We start from the raw sequence: 6,000 nt of genomic DNA on the forward strand, positions 1-6,000 counted from the left end.
CACATTCACCAATGGCCTCTAGTTTTAACCAGTGGTTCTCAAATGGGGGCGATTTGCCTTCCAGAGGACACTTGGCAATATCTGGAGACACTTTTGGTTGCCATGTCTGGTGGCAGTTGTGTGTGTGCTATTGGCATCTAGCGGGTGGATGGTGCTAGACATCTACAGTGCATAGGACGGTCTCTCTCCTCCCTTCACCAAAGACTTATCTGGGCCCAAATGTCAATAGTGCTGAGAATTGCTGTGTTAATTAACTGGGGAAAAAATTGAGTTAGCCCCCCAGCTAACTGGATTCCAGAATAAATTCCTGATGGATCAGATGGTATAAACCAGGTTGACCCCTAGTATCTGTGAGTCACCTCCGCTCCCCATTCCATTTAAATGTGTACAGCATTCTAGTGAGACAGATTAGTAAGCCAACAAAAGTGGAAAAGGGAAACTGAGACATATTTAAATGACCAAGCAGTTTACAGCCATCTAGTAAATCACAAAATCCTATCTTCCCTAACCAAGAACACTTAAGAGTAAATGGGCCCTGGCTGGGTGGCTCAGTTAGTTGGACCATTGTCCCATACACCAAAAGGTTGTGAGTTCAAGTCCTAGTCAGGGCACACAGCTATGTTGTAGGTTATCCCCTGTCGGGGTGCATAGAGGAGGCAACTGATTGATGTTTCTTTCTCTTTCTCTCTCTCCCTCTCTCTGAAGTCAATAAAAACATATAAGATTTTAAAAAAATAAAACAAAAACATATCCTTGGGTGAGGAGAAAAAAACAACAACACAACCTCATGGACACAGACAGCAGTGTGGTGATTATCAGAAGGAAAAGGGGATGGGGGAGATAGAAGTGGGTATAGGGGGGATAAATGGTGATGGAAGGAGATTTGACTTAGGGCAGTGAACCCACAATACAATATACAGATGACATATTATAGAATTGTACACCTGAAACCTATATCATTTTATTAACCAATGTCACCCCAATAAATTCAATAAAAATGGGGGGGGGGAAGAAGAGTAAATGGTTTACACTTCTCTCCAACCAGAGGGTAAACAGCTTAAATTACCCAACTCAGGGAGATAGATAACAGAAATCCAACCAATGCCATTTGTGCCAACCACACCCAAGGAGGAATGAGGTCAGGGGAATAAATCTCATTTTGGTGAATCAGCATAATGCTGGTAAATATTCTATTGAGATCTTCCTCTAAGACAGCGGTTCTCAACCTGTGGGTCGCGACCCCTTTGGGGGTCGAACGACCCTTTCACAGGGGTCGCCTAAGACCATTGGAAAACACATATATAATTACATATTGTTTTTGTGATTAATCACTATGCTTTAATTATGTTCAATTTGTAACAATGAAATTGGGGGTCACCACAACATGAGGAACTGTATTAAAGGGTCGCAGCATTAGGAAGGTTGAGAACCACTGCTCTAAGACCTCCCTAAAAGTCCCACCTTTAGAAAACGAATAAGAACTCTCAAGAAAAAAGACCCAGGAGGGGCTCTCTCTGGAGCACGTCCACACTTTTCTTCCTTTTCAAGTGTGCATCTTTACTCCCCCCCCCCCTCCCCCGAGCTCTAAGGGTCTCCATGAGACTTGCAACCAGGGGAGCAACTGGCAATGGCCAGTTGTCTTGGGCTAACCCTCTGATACTGTCTCTAAGGCCCCCTTTTCTCTGACTTCAGTGAGCTAACAGCAGCCCCATCATGGCTCACTTCTCCCCTATAACATTTCCAGAGAGCCAAAGCAGAGCACCACCTAGGCCAGTGATGGCGAACCTATGACACACGTGTCAGAGGTGACAAGCGAACTCATTTTTTTGGTTGATTTTTCTTTGTTAAATGGCATTTAAATATATAAAATAAATATCAAAAATATAAATCTTTGTTTTTACTATGGTTGCAAATATCAAAAAATTTCTATATGTGACACGGCACCAGAGTTAAGTTAGGGTTTTTCAAAATGCTGACACGCCGAGCTCAAAAGGTTCGCCATCACTGACCTAGGCTCTCTCTCTCTCACCCGTTGCTTCTTCTATCCTAAGCTCTTCCTTTGTTTCACTGTCCCCAGCTGTAATAAATGTGCTCTCAAAATCACCTGGGCTTGTGTTGTGAAATCTTTCCTACATGAAGTCAAGAAACACGCACTAATGGCTGGCCCGAGGCAGCCCCACATTGGGCCCAGTCCCTTTCCGGTGACACTAGGACCCCAGTAGTCAGATGGTTATGGGATGCAGTTTCCTGGGGGAGGGGTGTCAGTGGAGCCCCCTAATGCAGGAATTCTCAGCTGGGGTTGTTTTGCCCCACAGGGGATACTTGGTGATGTCTGGAGACATTTTTGGTCGTTACAACTTGGAGCTGTTACTGGCATCTGGTGGGTGGAGGCCAGGGATGCTGCTCAACATCCTACAAAAAACAGGATGGCTCCCGCAGCCAAGAATTATCCAATAGTGATGAGATGGAGAATCCTGATTTGACTTTTAAAAAATTCCTACCGGAGGGTATTTTTCCCATTGATCTTGAGAGAGAGAGAGAGAGAGAGAGAGAGAGAGAGAGAGAGAGAGAGAGAGAAAGGGAGGAAGAGGAAAGAGAGAGAGAGAGAGAATTGATATGAGAGAGACATGGACTGGTTGCCTCCTGCACATGGGAATCAAACCCGAGACCCTTTGGTCTGCTAGCCAACTCTTTAACCACTGAACCAAACTGGCCAGAGCTGATTTAAACTTTTGAGGTTCTCACCCAATGCAGATGTTGTTAGCGTTGGTCCCGAGACATGGTGCCCAGACTGAAACAGGAGGTCCACCACTCCATGCTAATATACATAAAACATTCATAAATGCTGTGTTGGTATTTCTTAGTTTTTAATGTGTTAAGAGTCATAAAAATGGAAATGGAGGGGGTCCTGCTGGAAAGGGCTGACTTGGGTCTCAGCCCTAGAAAAAACAGGTTTCCTGTGTCACCCCCTCCCCCCCCCCCCAGGAAGAGCCTGATTTGGGGTGTGGTTTGTCCTCCAGAGAGACAGAGCTTTCTGGATTAGCCCACCTGGCAAGGGATAGCTCCCTGGAGAGTACAGGCCCTTCAGTGGGCGCCTTCTACCTTCCTCTGCATCAGGGCATTCATTGGGCTCCCTGATGGCCCTCGGGGTGGGGAGGAAACAGAGGAAGGGCAACGGGGAAGAGAATGGAGAGCAGGGGGCAGGGGGCCTTCTAGCACCTGGAGCTGCAGGGACCTGGCATCGCTGGAGATGTAAAAAGACCAGAGATACAGAAAACCTGCAAGGATGATGTGGGGAGGGGTTTGAGGTGGGCTGAAGTCATCTGCACCCCGTGGCTGCTACCTCCCCAGCTGACCTCTCCTGGGAGGGGAAGAATGCCAGGTATACCCATGGCTCCTGGCAAGCAGACCCTCCCTGGGAGCCAGGCGTCCATGGCATTACCTACCACTCAGAAAGCCATCAAGTCTCCTTGCAGGAACCCAAAGACCCTGTCATAGGGGTGGTGCCAACAGTCCAACATCGGGATGTAGCCACTGAACAGAGCCGGGGAGAAGAAAAGGAGCTGGATGGCGAGCCATAGGAGCTGGGTTTTCCATCCCCAGGAGCCAGCCTGGGGGGAGGGCAGGCGCCGTGAAGCCCCAAGAGTAGATACCCATCCACCCAGGCTGGGTTTCTGTGCCCACCCACCTGCCTGATCCTGGGTGGCCACGTTGTGAGGCAGGACATTCATCTGGCCGTTTTGTATGGAAAATGATTTCAGCATCTAGAGAGGGTATGGGCTGTAGCCCTGACACCATCATTGTAAGAGAGCTTTATGCTCTAATTACACACTGGTGTTGGGAGAATTGTTAGATGTGGGGTGATTTCCCAAGCAGTCAGCTGAAACCCTATGGGTAGGCTCCTGCGGTGGCCCGGCATCCCACCTCCCGCCAGCCTCAGATCTCCGATCTAGCTAGGTGGGGCTCAGCAGGGACCTCTCAAAGAGCAGGGGTTGAGCTCCTGATTTTGAAATGGAAAACAGAAAACAAACAAACAAGCCCATTTTTATTTTTTATTCTATTTATTAGGGTTACATTGGGTAATAACATTATATAGGTTTCAAGTGTATAATTCTATACTATAGCCTCTGTAAGAAAAAAAACCCCATTGTTAAATAATAGGTTAAATTTACTTCCTTGAAATTAGCAGGATGAATGAGAAAGTTGCTGTTGTGTGTTTCTGGGAGAAATCAGGTATGGGAACTTGGGGAATGCTCGAAGCAAAGGAATTCAGGGAGACCCAGAACATTTTGCTCATGAATTGACTGCCCTTTCTTTACCAGGCCTGCAAAACCAGGGAAATGCCTGCTTCCTACTTGTGAGTGATCTGTCTACCATGTGGGGGGCCACACTGCTACCCCCCCTGTGTACCTCGAGGCATTGCTGGCAGACACCCCAGCCCCAACCCACCCTGGGGTTTGTTTTGCCTATTACTAAAGATAATAGTCACATGTAGGCCAGATCTGGTTTAAGTGCTTTGAGTTTATCAGTTTGTTTATGTTTTTTTTAAAAAAAAATATTTTATTTATTTTTTTACAGAGAGGAAGGGAGAGGGATAGAAAGTTAGAAACATTGATTAGCTGCCTCCTGCACGCCCCCTACTGGGGGTGTGCCTGCAACCAAGGTACATGCCCTTGACTGAAATCGAACCTGGGATCCTTGAGTCCGCAGGCCAATGCTCTATCCACTAAGCCAAACCAGTCAGGGCTGCTTGTTTATGTTTTAACATGAAACCACAACCCTAGGAGGCAGTTGCTGTTTGCATGCCCATTTTACAGATGCAAAATGGGAGGCCTGAGAAGGAAGTTGAGTATCTCACCCAGTGTTACACACAGTTGAGGCTGTGATAGATCCGGCTTCAAAGACCCTGTTCTCTTATCAAACAGAAGCTGTAGTTACTTTGTTACGTGGTCTTTTTTTTTTTTTTTAAAGGCTGGCAGCAGAATGGGTTGTCTTTCAGGAAGAAATGTTGCTGGGTTGCTGGTGTGAAAACATCCGTGTGACCGTCACATGCCCCTTGCCTGGGCCTTTGTCTGTGTCATTGTGTCTGTCCACCACGTGCCCAGGTGCTCTGGGCTGGCTCCCATGTATGTGATCCAATTCCACCACCAGAATCTATGCTCTCTTTGTCCACTGGGTCATAGGCTGCTTCCCAGCGGGTTCCCTTCTCCCCAGCTCCTCTTGCCACCTCACTACCAAAACTTTGGACCTGCACCTCAGCTGGATCTGATTTCCCTCCCACCCGCTCCTGGTGGAACCTAGCCCTGGGCATGGACCTAGCCTGGCACGGGCCGTCTCCAGCTGCGGGGAGGAGGAGACAGGGTTCTGGAAGTTGCCAATCTGGGACAGAGACACTGAATGAGCCTTAAGAGGAGATAGGCCCTCCCCATTCTTGCCCTCCCAACTCCGGGGGCACACACACAAGCTCCATGGAAGCTGTGCCTGGCACTGCTGGCACCAAGCATGGGTGTGGGGGGGGGACGGACAATGGAGCATTCTCTGACCTCACCGGGTGTGTGGCCTGTCTCCCGCGAGTACTCACCATCAGACGCACCATGGCATACATCCCGAAAGAGGCATGCTCAGAATAGAAGGATTTCCTGGGGGATGGGCAGGGGAGGGCCGCCATCAGCTGCGGTGGGGGTGAGGGGACCCTTCCTGGGTTCTCCTCCCCAGCTGCCCACTCGCCTGGCACAGAGGATGTCTTCAGCTTGCCTGGTTTGTGATGTAGCCAATTTTGCAGTCCAAGGAGGCCCGGTTGGGCAGGCACACAGCCAGGAAGTGGGGCCTCAGGTGACCTGTGGTCATCTTGGCAACGTCAGTCTGGGACCAGCTGGCCATGCCACCAAACATGAAGATACCAGGTTGCCTGTAGATCATGGCCTTGTAGGTGCTGCTCATGAAGGCTGGTGAGCTCAGCTGCAGGCCCTGGACAATGGATCATCTCCTCCCAGCTGATCT

This window comes from Myotis lucifugus, unplaced genomic scaffold, assembly GCF_000147115.1.
Source record: "Myotis lucifugus unplaced genomic scaffold, Myoluc2.0 scaffold_341, whole genome shotgun sequence".
Classification (NCBI taxonomy): Eukaryota; Metazoa; Chordata; class Mammalia; order Chiroptera; family Vespertilionidae; genus Myotis; species Myotis lucifugus.